The sequence below is a fragment of the Somniosus microcephalus genome, chromosome 26 (genome assembly GCF_052327205.1).
Source record: "Somniosus microcephalus isolate GS21.2 chromosome 26, FLI_Smic_1.0, whole genome shotgun sequence".
NCBI lineage: Eukaryota > Metazoa > Chordata > Chondrichthyes > Squaliformes > Somniosidae > Somniosus > Somniosus microcephalus.
Genome location: NC_141012.1, coordinates 20567587 through 20583881, shown reverse-complemented (window position 1 = coordinate 20583881; position 16295 = coordinate 20567587). Strand labels below are relative to the sequence as shown.

Here is a 16295-nt window from a genome sequence, read left to right as displayed (position 1 = left end):
GTCTGAATCAGATGAACGGTGAGTGTGGTGGGGCAGTGGGCATGGTTGTTGTAGGGTTGGAGGAGTTGGGGAGGGATGAGGTCACAAAGGGATTGAAACACAAGGATGGGTGTTATGTTCATAAATAAATAGACGTTTTCATTATGAACAGCTAACTTGAGCTAGTCATTTATTCAGCCATGTGGACCAGTGTACAGCATCCATCTTGACTACTGCCTTGTGGGTAGCCTGCTACTAAACATACAGCTCCACCTAGTGTACCATTCTAGAATGACATGTTACTGATCATTACATCCCCCTTCCTTAGAGGATAAACAAAAACAATATCAATCAATCATAACGACATAAACATCTTCACAACAGTCAACACATTTTCAAAGCTTTACTTTATGAACTCTAAGCTTTTCATTCTTTTATTATAGTTTTCTTTGTATTCAAAGATTAAGTCTATCAGGCTTTATTACTTCATGTGTGGATCTTCTCAGCACAGGTAAGTCTGATGTGTTTTCATGAGAGCCTGTATGTGTGTTTGTGTTAGATTGTTCTGGTGGTGAGTGACAAGATTCAGTTGCGGCATTGTCATCGATTTGCTGTTGGATAGTTTCTTGTGTTTTCAGGAGGGAATGGCGGTTCCTCCTGAGAATCGGTCCTTCCTCAGTTCTAACGGTGTATGACCTTGGTCCTACTTCCTCAAGAACTGTAGCGTTCCTGTTCCATGCATTTAGATCCACAATCCTGACAACATCATCCCTTGTCAATGTTTTCAGAGTTTTGGATGACTTGTCATAGTGTGATTTCTGTTTCATATTTAATAGTTGAAGTCTCTGTCTTAGTTCCTTACTCTGCTTTTCTTTTGCACAGCAGGGTAGCGTGGTGCGCAACTTGCGACCCATTAGGAGTTCAGCAGGTGAAGAACCACAGTCTAAAGGGGAGGCTTGGTAGCTCAGCAGGGCGAGATAAGGATCAGACTTGCTTTCTGTTGCCTTCTTCAGTAGCTGTTTGAGAACTTGAACACCTTTCTCTGCCTTACCATTCGACTGAGCATACAGAGGACTGGATGTGATGTGTTGAAAGTCATAATGTGCTGCAAACTGTTGCCACTCCTTACAGTTGAAGCACGGACCATTGTCGCTAATGGCAATCCTGGGAATTCCATGTCTGGCGAAGATGGATTTAACATGCATTATGACACTGCTTGCTGATGTGCTTGAGAGCAGCGCCATCTCAGGATAGTTAGAATAGTAGTCAATCACTATTAGATAGTCTTTACCATTCAAATGAAAGAGGTCCATACCAACCTTTTGCCATGGTGCTGTTGGTAAGTCAGCTACTATCATTGGTTCCTTTGCTTGTTTGTTTTGGTGTTTCTGACATGTCTCACATATGCCTATCATGGTCTCAATGTCCTTATTTATGCCAGGCCAATAAACAGTGTCTCTTGCTCTCCTTTTGCATTTTTCAATTCCGAGGTGTCCCTCATGAATCCTTTTGAGCATGTCTTGACGTAGAGCCTGTGGAATGACTATTCTGTTCTGTTTTAGTAATAGTCCACTTGCGACACTTAACTCTGACCTGATGTGATAGTACTTTGGACAGGAACCTTTTGGCCAACCATGATGAATGTTCTCTATTACTGTTTGTAACACTGTATCTTTTACTGTTTCTTCTGCTATTTGCTTTGATTTTGTGTCTGACACTGGCAGCGCAGCAGTGACCATACTCACATGAACATCCACGTCTTCCTCAGTAGAGCTCACATGACTCATTGTGGGTGCTTGGGATAGTGCATCTGCTAACACTATGTGTTTGCCTGGTGTGTAGATCAGTTCAAAGTCATATCTTTGCAGCTTCATAATGAGTCGTTGACTCCTTGGAGACATCTCATTCAGATTTTTTTTTATGATAGCAACCAGTGGGCAGTGGTCTGTCTCAACTGTGAAGGTGGGAAGTCCATATATGTAGCCATGGAACTTTTCTAGTCCAACTACCAAGCCTAGACATTCCTTTTCAATCTGGGCGTATCGACGTTCAGAGTCAGTCATAGGCCTGGAGGCATAGGCAACAGGCTTCCAATCTTCACCCTCTGCTTGTAGCAAGACCGTGCCTAGGCCATCTTTTGATGCATCCGTTGACACTTTGATTCTCTTTGTTGGGTCAAAGAAGGTGAGTACAGGTGTGGTTGTCAGCACTGTTCTAAGGTTCATCCACTCTTGTTCATGTCTTTCTGTCCATGCGAACTCATTTGTTTTACGTAGCAGGTCTCACAGACAGGCTGTCTTGGCTGACAAGTTAGGAATGAACTTTCCAATGAAGTTTATCATCCCCATGATGCGTAGCACTCCTTTTTTGTCAGTGGGTCGGGGCGTGTTGAGTATAGTGTTCACGTTTTATGTTTGCATTTAAGTCCTTTGGATCCATGCATACTCTTAGATCATTGTTCTTTTTCTTTACACATACCATGGAGTTAACCCAGTCTGTTGGCTCTTCGACTTTCCTGATGACTCCTAGTGTGGTCATTCTGTCCAGTTCTTTCTTGAGCCGGTCACGCAGGGGTGCTGGAACTCTCCGTGGAGCATGTACCACTGGCTGAGCATCCTCCTTTAGCTGGATCTTGTAAATGAATGGTAGAACTCCAAATCCTTTGAACACATCCTGGAAATTACTCACTACGGATTCCACCGAGTCATCTGGTCTGCTTATGGCACAGTTTATACGGTAGACTCTCTTGACCAGTTCTAAGTCCTCACAAGCTTGGTCACCTAGTAGTGAATCAAGTCCTTCAGCCACAACAGAAAACATGAGATGATGCATTTTGTCTTTGACTGTCACTTTGAGTGTGCATACACCTAAGCTATCTATTTTCTGTCCATTATAGTTCTTCAGTAGTACTAACTTTTTCTATATTTTGGGCTTTTCTTTCATATTTTTAATGTCACTCATACTGATTAAGTTTGCTTTTGCCCCAGTGTCTAGTTTCAATGTAACTAATGCTCCATTTACCTGCAGTGGCATCATCCATTTGTCCTCTTTTACTGCATTAACTTTATGTTCAGCATTGTCCATTCCTGAGGGCTGCACATTTTCTGTATCCTTTTCTATATTGTCACATGACACCATTCCTACAAAAAATGTCTCACTTAAATCAGTGTCCTCTATCACGTTGACTTGTTGCCCTTTCTTTGTTTTTACTTTTGAAAAGCATTGTTTGGCAAAGTGATTCTTTCCATTACATTTTGTGCACATTTTTCCAAATGCTGGGCAATGTCTTGACTGGTGCTGGTAACCACAGCGTTTACAATTAAAAGTTCCATCCTCCGATTGCTTTGCATTTCTGTTCTGCCCATGTTTCTTCCCCTCGTAGGACACAGCACCGACAGCAGCACAGTCACTCATTACAGTCGCATTATTATTAATTTCACTGAAAGTCTTTGCGTGCTGTTGAGCTAGCTCACTGGCATGGCATATTTTCACAGCATCCTCCAATGTTAGTTCGGTTTCTCTCAACAAACGTTTCCTGACCTTTTTATCATGAATACCAAACACAATCTGGTCACGAATCATGGATGATTCCAGTTCAGAGAAATTACATGTCTGTGCTTTCAGTTTCAGATCGGTCACAAAGCTATCAAAAGTCTCATTTTGCTGCTGTGTCTGTGAACGGAACACGTACCTCTCATAGGTCTCGTTCTTTTTGGGAGAACAATGTGTATCAAACTTCTTTAGCACATCGTCCATTTTTTCTCTGTCCTCCTCTTGATCAAATACAAACGTATTAAATACCTCTATCGCCTGCGGGCCTGCAACCGTGAGCAGTAACGCTATTTTCCTTGCGTCTGGCATCGTACCGAACCCGATGGCAGCAATATAGAGTTTGAATTGTTGTTTGAAAGTCCGCCAATTGCAGTCGACATTCCTCGTGAGTTTCAAACCCACCGGTGGCTTCAAATTCTCCATGTCGCGTTTCGCAATATTCAGCAGATATTACCAATCTTGGTACCATGTTATGTTCATAAATAAATAGACGTTTTCATTATGAACAGCTAGCTTGAGCTAGTCATTTATTCAGCTATGTGGACTAGTGTACAGCATCCATCTTGACTACTGCCTTGTGGGTAGCCCGCTACTAAACATATAGCTCCACCTAGTGTACCATTCTAGAATGACATGTTACTGATCATTACAATGGGAATTTTAAATTATAGATGTTGTGGGAACAGGAGCCACTGTAGGTCAATGAGGAAAGGGGTGATAGGTGATCCAGACTTGGAATGAGATAGAATATGGGCAGCAGAGCTTTGGATGAGCTGAAGTTTAGAGAGGGCAGATGTTAGGAGGCCATCCAGGGGAGAGTTGGAGTAATCATGTCAAGAGGTGACAAAGACACGAATGAGGGTTCCAGTAACAGATGGGCTGAGGTAGGGGCAGAGGCGGAAGATGCTAGAGGTGGAAGTAGTGGTCTTTGTGATGAAGATGATATAGAAACATAGACATAGAAGATAGGAGCAGGAGTAGCCCATTCGGCCCCTCAAGCCTGCTCTGCCATTCAATGAGATCATGGCTGATCATCCAAATTCAGTACCCTGTCCCTGTTTTCTCCCCATATCCCTTGATCCCTTTACCCTTAAGCAATATATCTAACTCCTTCTTGAATATATTTAATGAATTGGCCTCTACTGCCTTCTGTGGTAGAGAATTCCACAGGTTCACCACTCTCTGGGTGAAGAAATTCCTCCTCATCTCTGTCCTAAATGGCTTACCCCTTATCTTTAGACTGTGATCCCTGGTTCTGGACTCCCCCGCCATCGGGGAACATCCTTCCTGCATCTAGTCTGCCTAGTCCTGTTAGAATTTTATAAGTTTCAATGAGATCCCCTCTCATTCTTCTAAACTCTAGCAAGTATAAGCCCAATTGACCCAATCTCTCCTCATATGCCATTCCTGCCATCCCAGGTATCAGTCTGGTGAATCTTCGCTGCACTCCCTCCATGGCAAGAACATCCTTCCTCAGATAAGGCGACCAAAACTGCACACAATACTCAAGGTGTGGTCTCACCAAGGCCCTGTACAACTGCAGCAAGACATCCTTGCTCCTGTACTCGAATCCTCTCGCTATGAAGGCCAACATACCATTTGCCTTCTTAACCACCTGCTGCACCTGCATGCTTACCTTCAGCGACTGGTGCACAAGGACACCCAGGTCTCGTTGCACTTCCCCTTCTCCCAATCTATTGCCATTCAGATAATAATCTGCCTTCCTGTTTTTGCCACCAAAGTGGATAACCTCGCATTTGTCCACATTATCTGCCATGCATCTGCCCAATCACCCAACCTGTCCACAATGCCAAAAGACAATTGTGTTCAGACTTGGAAAACAGCCAACCAGGAGTCAGTGTCTGAACAAGTAACTGCCTGGAGGCAAGTGAGAACATTTTCTCAAGATATTTTTCAGATCATTCTTCACAGCTTTGTTTTGTAAAAATCCACTTTAATCCAATCTGAAATATTTTCCTAATTATCAGCTCGAGTTTTAAACGGCTTGTTGCTATTCAACAGGGAAACAAACTACAGTAGAAAATTACCCTATTAACATGGAAAAGTTAAAAAGCAGATTCCAGAATAAGGTCAAAGCTAAATGATCGTTAGTTAAGGCAATAAGCAACCTTATTGACAAAGAATCACAACTGGGTTTATGCCTTTTCCCCAGAATTCAGTTTGTTTGAAATGGTGGAAAAAGTGGTTCTGACCAATAGCAGGTGCTTTTGCTCTGCTGTGATTACTAGTTCTAATTGATGTTTCTCCAGTGTGTGTGGTAAGTTTTATTATCTCCTCTGACTTCTGTTGTTTTTCTCACTGGAATTCTGGAAGCGACAGCTCTGGAGAACAGCACGGATGTCACTGGGTGATTCCCAGCACCAATCGCTGGCTCTTCTTGTGACAGTCAGCAACAACGGGCCTCCGTGCGAAAATGAAAAAACTGTCTGTTGTCAGCTTGCCACAACATAATCGGCTAATTGTGTACTTGACAAACTTGACATCCAACACATTAATCATAACTGAGAACAAACTACTTCCATGACAGTAGCTCATTTTCAGCTTGGTCACTCAGTAGAATTTCCCATCTTTCATAACTAACGTGCCCATTTAATCCACACACACCACCCCCCACCTCCTCCCCCCTCCCCCCCCCCAACCTCCTTCATGTTTCTTCAGCCACAAACAGCATTAAAACATTGCAACTAAGAAGGTGGAGATGAAATTCATGATTTACTCACTGATTCCATTGGCAGAGAGAAAGAGGAATGTTGGGGCTAAAACTGAAAGAAACACGTAGATGACAAATGTAGAGCATCAATCAAAAGGAGATGTAAAGCAAAACTTGTTTTTTCATGTTGCAAAAAAATAGTCAATCATGCAGCATTTATACTGTGGCGGCCATTCTCCGTATGAGATGACTGGGGTCATCCCAGGGAATCATTATGTAGGAGCCAGCAATTATGGAATACTGTATCAATCAAAAGGGCAGGGAAATACAAAGAGTATCTCGTGACACTTAGAGAAGAGACCTTGGAGAGGCTGCAGTGAAGATTTACTAGAATGATACCATGGATGAGGGACTTCAGTTATGTGGAGAGACTGGAGAAACTGGGATTGTTCTCCTTAGAGCAGAGAAGGTTAAGGGGAGATTTAATGGAGGTGTTTAACATTAAGAAGGGATTTGATAGAGTAAATAAGGAGAAACTGTTTCCATTGGCAGGAGGGTCGGTAACCAGAGGACACAGATTTAAGATAATTGGCAAAAAAACCAGAGGGGTGATGAGGAGAAATGTTTTTACGCAGCGAGTGGTTATGATCTGGAATGCACTGCCTGAAAGGGTGGTGGAAGCAGATTCAGTCGTAGCTTTTAAAAGGGAATTGGATATATTTTGCAGGGCTATGGGGAAAGAGCAGGGAAGTGGGACTAATAAGATAGCCCTTTGAAAGAGGCAGCACAGGCCCAGTGGGTTGAATGGCCTGCCACTGTGCTGTATGATTCGACGGGTGAAAAATTCAGTTGGTTTGCGCCTCCCGTTAGCGCCTTAAGAGGGCACTAATGGGGCGCAAAGCAACTAGCGCCCGTGCTCAGTGATGTTTGCGCTGCTCACGAAATTAACTAGGCATTTTGCGGCAGCGCTAAACACTATCGCCACGATCTCCTGCGCCCGCAGATCGTGACGTCAGTTGAGTGTTCAACGCCCCGGTAGCGCCCCGGACTGGATATTGAGTGGCGCCCCCTGCCTTTCCACCTGCCGCTAGCAACGACAGGTTGAGGGGCGCGTTTTGCAGTCAGGAAGGGACTGGGGGAGCGCTATTTAAAGTCGACCGCTTCCTGCCTTTTTTTGTTGGTGACATTTTTGCACCACGCATTCTGAGAGAGAGAGAGAGAGAGAGAGAGAGAGAGAGAGAGAGAGAGAGAGAGAGAGAGAGAGACTTCTGGAGAGATTCAACGCTGTGTGAAGGAGTTTTGGGTACTGAGCAGCACTTTGCAGGTTCATTTTGATTTGCCCTTCCTTGTATCGATTTAGAAGAGACTGTGGGGGCTGCACTCTGAGCTCTTTCCTTGGGTCTCTCCATTGTTCTTTCCACCAGATTTGATGTACAGGTCTCTCCAGGCTGAGATTCAAGGCTGGAATGAGCAGGATGTGGATGGAGAGCAAGATCAACCCTCCCCTTTAAGAACTGGCCGGCGCCATTGTGTCTGTGCTCCATTGCTGACTGACATCACATGAGCTTCAGCTTCGCCAGCGCTCTTTGCGCTTTAAGAGAGGTGTGTAGCGCCTGATTTAGTGCTCCAATCAACTCCGGGGGCGATAAAAGCCAAGTTTGCAGTTGAAGGCGATAATTAGCGGCAGGCGTTAAACTTTGCGCACGGCCGATAACGGCGTCCCAAACGGGGCGATACTGAATTTTTCCCCCATAGAGCTATAAGAGGCAAATTAAATCCAAAAGCTTAAAGAGTCTGAAGATGAAATAAAGGAACATACTAACTCCCCTGCATCATAATCACGTCTAATTTTTCACTAAAATTAGACAAATATATAGCTCCAAAAGCCCTCATTGCAGAATAAGCAACCTCCTGGTTCATGATCCCAGTATGGATAGATTCTCTGCAGAAAACTCTGGCTTTGCCCCCTCAGAAACATCTCAGGAATGTCTGAAGCAATGACAAAAAGCCATGCAGGTCCAAAACCTTGCTGAATCGTAGGCTGGTGTCCATGATCACCAGGCTCTTCTCCTGCAGCTAGTAAAAGGAAATGATATTCAAAAGGTACCACTCACGGAAGGAATGGTGTTCAGGTCAGAGCAGTTGCTTCATGGCCAAGGGGATAAAGCCAGGAAAATGTTGGGACGACAATTTGAAACGTTGGAGCTACAATTGCCACCAATGTAGTACAGGAAACTCTTTGGTATCCGGCACCGACGGGACCGGCGTGTTGCCGGTTGATCAAAAATTCCGGATGATGGAGCAGGTTATCTACCAAGGCTATTTTTAACAAAGAAAAATTTAAAAAATCAAGAAATGTGCAGTATACAGTAATTGGGTACTCACCTACAGAATGTTGTGTTAAATGGATGGTGGAAGATGCTTGATTAAGTACAGTACTGCCAGTTGAGGGTAATGCACTGCAATGACTACCAGCAGCGTGGGAGACGCACAGTACCCCTGTAAAATGGCAGATCAAAAGAGACTACCAGCAGCGCGGGAGAGTCAGACTCCTGTTATTGAGGTGTTCGGACTTCCGACAGCGCCAAGAAGCCGAGTAGTGGCAGTTTGGAGAACTACCCCCACTGACTAGCTCGGCCACTGCGGGAGACTCGGACTCGGCAACATTGCTGGTTATTGAGGTGTTGTTTTCGGAGTATGAATTTTGCCGGTTAATAGAGAATTCTGGATATTTAGGTGCCGTTTAAACGAGAGTTTCCTGTACCATCCCAATAAGGGAACCTCCAATTTATGTGAGGGTGGATTCCAACAGTTTTACCACACCCAATAGCAGTCTCTGTCCTCAGTGGATAAGACAGAGGCCTAGAAATTGGGTTGGGGCGCCAAAGTGGCGCAAAAGTCGCCTGAGCGCAGGATTTAGCGCAGCGATCGGAGTAATACCGATCGCCAGAAATTCAGTTTCAGTGCCGCTCGAGGGACACGGGGCGTGGCTCGAGGCGCTCCACGTCCCTCTTAGGGCGCTGAAACTGATTATCGCAGCGCAACGTGCCACAGCGCCACACGCTGCGGTACTGCAGGCCTTCCTCCCACTGTTAAGGGGGAGGTGCCTGCAACAGCGCGATCCCCACTCACGAGTGCCGGCAAATGAGCCCGGCACCAAGTAGAAGTGTCGGGCTCTCGGGAAACAGCCGGCAATGCCGCGGGGGGGGGGGGTTAGGAGGCCGGGGACGGAGGTGCTGGCAGGCGGCCGCCGAAAAAACGGCCACCCCGCACCTCCACCTTAACTTGCGCCGCTGCCGGCACAGTAAGGCCCCGTGAACCGGGCGCGGGTAGCGAACGGTGCAACTGCAGTGTTCACTACCAAATATCGCGAACGGGACACGAATGGGGCGCTGCGCACACCGATGATGTCATCGGTGGCGGCGCAGCACAAATGCCTAACGCCACCATTAGCGCCCCTACTGAATATCGCGGGAGACGCAACCAGTGGCGCTACAGCCACTGACTGCCTCTTTAGGCGCTAACAGGTGGCGCTACTCACCCAATTTCTCCCCCAGAATTTCAAGAATTCTAAAGAGACTGTAGAGCCTCAAGATAGGTCACACTGACAGATAATAGATTCAAACCCCAATCGAATTTTGAGAGACAGAGAAAGATTGCATTCGTGTGGACTTCAAAATATCAATACTGAGACAGCTGACAAAAATGAGAGTATTTAAATATGGGCAACGAATGAGTACTGAAATGCATGTTACCTCTAAGTTTAGTGAGTCAGTCGCTTTTAATTTTATTTCCTTTTTTCAGTTTACAGGGAAGGATTGGATGAGGAGAAGAAAATATTCATCAAGTATAAACTTTAGCGTGTTTAACGGATATGCCAGTAAATTACAATTCTGATGTAAGGAAAGAATGTAAAAATAAATGTAGATGTAAATAAGTAATGTTGAAAACCTTTCAGAAACATCTTGATTGTCCATCTCCACCTCTGTCTTTTTTTAAAGCATAAAGCCAGATAGATTTATGATTATTTTGTTTTTCCATTTGACCCATTAAAAGGCTTTGTTATTACTTCATTGCCATAAACTGCATTTGTGACATTCTCCCTTCACTCGCAAAGGGAAACAAAAGTCTTTACCTGTTCTGGAGTATGGCTGCAGAGGTGAATTCTTGTTGCCTGGCTACCCTCCCTGCTGGACAGTGCACCTCCTAACATCAAACGACCTACATTCTCCTGTTAGATAGCAGCTACTTAATATCATCCAAAATATCCACATGGTACCACTTAGTAAGGTCAACAGCAGCATCAGAAAGCGCAAGTCTATGTCTGATACTGCCGAGATACCAACTCTTTCAGCAGTAGCGCCAACTATCTGATAACAGTATCTCAATCATCAGACTGTTGTGCATTGCTGTCATGTTCACCAACACCATTGCGCAAAACAGCAGTGGTTCTTTTGTAAGATCCGGGCAGGATGATGAGTTCTATGTGGCAGTTGTGGGTTGAAAGGGGATTTGGTATATTCATTGTGCTGTTGTTAAAATAGTCACATCAAACTACAGCGGTTGGCACTTGCATTTCTTACTATCTGGTGCCGAGCCTGGTCAGTCCTCAACCCTCATCAATTTATGAGATCCCTCTTAAAACTAAGGCCCCAGTTCTGTAAAGGAATGAAAGTTTGACTTGTACGTAGCAATCACACACTGATGCGGGCGCATGAACTGATTTCAGCTCCTGTGTCCCCATTTGGCTTCGGGTCCACCCATGAGAAGACTGGATTTGGCTAAAATGGGGAGGGGAGAGTAACTGAAAGAAAAAAAAATCGTAATTAATGCAATAAAGAAAATGATTCATAATAGAGCTGGCCGGGAATTGGACTTTTAAAGGTCACGTGAAAGTTTGTGTTATCAACATGGTTTCAAAATATGGCCTCGGGAGATCTGGAACAGAAATCAATCTTTCCTGATTGCAGGTGCATTATGTAGTAGTATATACATCAAAATGGCAGCATTTTCTTTGTTTGTTCAAAAATTACATCAGTTATAATATCAATATCTAGCCTGAGGAAAAGAACAGAAAGCCAAAATCATCCTTCAAAGCTTTAATTAAGAGAATTCTTCCACAATTTGGAGCTCGGTCCAATCATCTTTTCACAGCAAATTAAAAAAATAACAGCATCAGCTATATGCAACCGTAATTGCAACCATAATTACAAGCATATGCTGCATGTTGAAAAAGGTCAGTCTGGACTGAGGAGGGGGAAGAAGTGTTACAAGATATTTCTCAGCGAAGAGAACAGAAAAACAAAGCATTTATTCTTATTCCAAACACAACAGCCTTGCCAATGAGTCACAATAAGAGTGCTGGTCCCTTTCTATTTACATGGGGTCTAGTTATAGACAGTTGCGACAAGTATTCGAGGTAGCTTCTCATCTTAGATGCTTCCATTCCAATTCAAGTTTTAAGAAAGCTGAAGTAGATTTATAACCTGGCTCCAGTCTGAACTCAGTAGATAACTTGACCTTCTTTACAAAATGGTCCATCTCAGTGATTTAGTCCTGCAGGAGTCTTCTGTTGAAAGTTCAGTTCGTTGATTTGTTCAGAAAACCGTCTATTTTTTCCCACCGGGAAACACTATCGCTTCTCCATCCTATAGTGCCTTCAGGTTATTCCTCTGTAGCTCTGCTATATACACGTTCCCCATCTTCAAATGTTATTTTATTTTTGACTTGCAGTTCTCCAGGATGTTCTCTAACTAGTGCAGACCACAACGAGGCTGACTTACCAAATTTGCACTGCAGGAGGGAGAAGATGAGGAGCGATTTTCCACCTCTGTACTCACCAGCACGAGAGTTTCTGCTCATTGAAATGAGTGGGCTGAAAAACTGCAAACAGTGGAGTGCAGAAATAGAAAATCCCGGCCCACGTGGGGTCTCTCCCCTTTGGTGTTATCTTATGAAGAAAGGTTGAGCAGGTTGGGCCTGTACTCATTGGAGTTTAGAAGAATGAGAGGGGATCTTATTGAAACATATAAAATTCTGAAGGGGCTTGACAGGGTAGATTCAGAGAGGACGTTTCCCCTCGTGGGGGAATCTAGAACTAGGGGGCATAATTTCGGAAATGAGGAGAAATTTCTTCTCTCAGAGGGTCGTGAATCTTTGGAATTCTCTTCGCCAGAGAGCTGAGGAGGCTGGGTCATTGAATATATTTAAGGTGGAGATAGACAGATTTTTGAACGATAAGGGAGTCAAGGGTTATCGGGAGCGGGCAGGGAAGTGGAGTTGAGGCCAAGATCAGATCAGCCATGATCTTTCTGAATGGCAGAGCAGGCTCGAGGGCCCTGTTCCTGGGACTAGGGACAGGGTCACTGGCAAGGCTTGGAAGCTAAGTAGAGCCAGGCCTGGTTAGTACCTGGAGGGGTGACCATCAGGGAAGACCAGGTGCAGAAGGTCACGGAAGGAGCCACGGGAGGAGCGGTTGGTGAGCAGGCCCAGGTGGTGGGCTGAAGATTGTCGGACAGGAGGAATGGTGGAAATGGAATGGCGGCGCGCACCAACGCAGCGGCTTTGCTTCTCCCAGTCGTGGGAGCTTGCAAGATCACATTTTGTTGTTCATGTACTTGTGCAATGACAATAAAGTTGAATTATTAAATGACCTACCCCTGCTCCTACGTCTTATGTTCTTATATGGTGAAGATACATAGAGAGTGAAATTGGTCTTCACTCCAGGTCAAAATCATGGAACTCCCTACCCAACAGCACTATGGGAGCCCCTTCACCACTGGTTCAAGGCGGCGGCCCACCACCATCTTCTCAAATGCTAACTGGACAATAAATGCCAGCCTTGCCAGCAATACCCACATCCAGAGAAATTAATTTTTTTTAATCAGAACTATTAGGTACAAATAATATGAAACACAAAGGAGTTAAGACGAATACAAATTTAATGTTAGAGTTAGAGGGCAGTGATTATGAATGAAGCAGCATTATATTCCGAATAGCTTACCATAATATGGAATAAATTGATGATCGTAAGTGAAGATCAACCATTTGGGGTCCTTTATAAATGTACAAACATATCCTGTACCTATTTTTGCCACCATACACTAATCAATCTTAAATATTCTAAAACAGAATTAGAAAAAAAAGGCAAGCAAAGACTGAAGGCAGTAAATGTATTTACAGCAGAGAAACAGGCCATTCGGCTCACAGGTCCATACTGGCATTTATGCTCGACACGAGCCTCCTCCCACACACTCTTCATCTAACCCTATCAGCATATCCTTCTATTCCTTTCTTTCTCATGTGCTTATCCAGCTTCCCCTTAAATGCATCTATGCTAGTCGCCCTGTGGTGGTGAGTTCCACATCCTAACCACTCTCTGGGTAAAGAAGTTTCTCCTGAATTCCCTATTGGATTTAGTGGTGACTATCTTATTTTTATGCTGCCTAGTTTTGGTCTTCCCCACAAGTGGAAGCATCTACTGTACATCTACCCTATCAAACCCTTTCATAATTTTATAGAACTCTATTACGTCACCCCTCTTTTCTAGAGAATAGATCCCCTGGTGCTGTTTCTTTTGCAGCAGTGTCAGAAGATGGCACTTTACCATACTGCCCACATGCCTTGTGTTTTACTCAGAGAAAGAGTAGCTTTGTGCACGTGCACTTGAACATGTGCAGAGTTCTGTCGGAGAAATATTAGAAAAAGAACAGATGGGACAGTCTCACGTTAGAAATTTACATCTGGTCCAGGTAACCATCTGGACTCTTTTAAAACTTTATTTTAAGGTTTGAAAAGTTGGCTCTGTTCTGACTGCAGTGCAGCAGAAACTGGCGCAAAGCTGGGGTGGTTCTGACACTACTTCTTCTGCATTGCCTCATACCCAACACAGAATGCTGAACCGATACCAGCTTGGCAACAGTTCTACTGCTCAGCTTGTGTGGCGGCATTGTCGAATCTGCTTCACGCATGATGCAAGATGTGCAGAATAATGGAGCTAGAAAATACTGAGAATAAATGAATGATTTTGCCTTTTTATAAGCTTGCGGTAATTGTAGTTTAGCCCGTTCACTGTTCAGAGAGAGGAATCGTGGAGTATCTGTTTTATGATAGCATATGACTGTTTTGAAAAGTTCAAAGAAATTCAATAATGAAGTAATTAAAATGAATCACAAAAGGGGTTGAAATGCTGTAAGTAGATCCTGGACAGATAAGTTATGATGACAAAGCTCAGCAGATTGACAACGCTAATCATTACCGGTAAGCATTGTTTGGGAAGAGGATATTCGCAGAAGGTTACAGAAGGTTTGCCAACAATAAATAATAAAACACCGCAATGAATTTTACAAGGCCACTAAAGTTCCTTTTTATCAAATATTTTTTTTAGGCAGAGTGGCAGCAGATTATATAAGTGATTAATATCTGCTTTCTAACATTGCATGTCTGATCACTAGAAGTAGCGACACGGGTTAATAAGGCCATTAAAAAAGCAAACAAAGCACGGAGGTTCATTTTTAGAGGGATAGAATGGCAAAGCAGAGAAGTTATGCTAAACTTGTATAGAACCTGGGTTAGAGTTTCTGTCGAAGGGTTTTGACCCGAAACATTGACTCTGTTTCTCTCTCCACGGATGTTGCCTGACCTGATGAGTTTTTCCAGCATTTTCTGTTGTTATTCTGGGTTAGACCACACTTGGAGTACTGTGCACAGGTCTGGTCTTCATATTATATAAAGGATATAGAGGCACTGGAAAAGGTGCAAAAAAGATTTACTAGAATGATACCAGAACTGAGAGGTTACATCTATCATGAAACATTGAACAAGCTGGGGCTCTTTTTTCTATAAAAGATAAAGATGAGGGGTAACCTAATAGAGGTCTTTCAGGTTATGAAAGGGTTCGATAGGATAGACGTTGGGTAGATGTTTCCACTTGTGGGGGAAGACCAAAACTAGGGGCCATAAATATAAGGTAGTCACCAAAAAATCCAATTGGGAATTCAGGGGAAACTTCTTTACCCAGAGAGTGATTAGAATATAGAACTCATACTACATGGCAAATAGCATAGATGCATTTAAGGAAAGCTAGATAAGCACATGAGAGAGAAAGGAATAAGAGAATATGCTGATAGGGTTAGATGAAGACGGGTGGAAGGAGGCTCGTGTGTAGCATAAAGACAGCATAGGCCAGTTGGGCCAAATGGCCTGTTTCTGTCTGTAAACTCTGTGTAATTCTATGTTAGTACCAGTCAGTGACTGCACTGTGAGTAAAATGAATCAATGGGTCTTTTAGTTTGTATTTTTCAGAACATTTATCATTTGACCAAACATACACAGGGTTTCTGTCCTGATATTCTGATGAGGTTTTGTGAATCATTTATTTTGAGATACTAATAGATCATCTGTAGTGTTGTTCATGGTGATTCAGAGGTAATGCTGTTGCAACAGGAAGCACATCACCACTGAAAGGATGGAAAAGACGTTTCTGAGAAATATATTCAGAGGCGGTGAAGTAAGTGTTCTTTGATTGGTTCCTGAATAATGAAGAGTGTTTTCCTTACCCCCTGCAGGTAGGTAAATCAATCAATCAATCTCTAGTCTCATTAGAGCAGCTTGTTACCTGGAATTTGCAGTCCTGATGACAGCGAACTGGCAACATTTGCCGTCATTTTGCCTATGAAACTGACCACAGCTTCAGGATATAGCGCAGGCACAGCCTAATGCCAAAAATCCTGAAGTTGTGGTCTGTCATTCACTGCTCCTCCACAAACTGCGCTGTGACCGCCACCAGCGCACCCCACCCCACACACAGAGCTGGCAATCAGTGAAATCTCTCAAATCAGGGAAACTGACGAAAACTTCGGGCTCGATTTTGTCAGGCCCGAGGAGGCGGGATTGGAGGCGTGTGAGGTGTTAAAATCGCAAAAAATAGCGGGCGGCTCCAATCCCGCCTCCGAGCAATTTTCCCACATTCGTGGTTTCAGACCCCGTTTCCATCCCGCCTCCACAAGACAGGATAGGCCCTTAAGAACCAGTTAATTGCCTCTATAATCCCATTTTGAGAGGCCTTTCTGATTTTAACACATTTTCCCCATGC

The 16295-nt window shown here is 43.9% G+C and overlaps 1 pseudogene; it reads right to left on the bottom strand.

Annotated features, from left to right (window-relative positions):
* The window catches only part of LOC147100337 (large ribosomal subunit protein eL43 pseudogene), an 84733-nt pseudogene extending 70582 nt beyond the window's left edge, over window positions 1-14151 (bottom strand).
* Between the last annotated feature and the right edge of the window lie 2144 nt (window positions 14152-16295).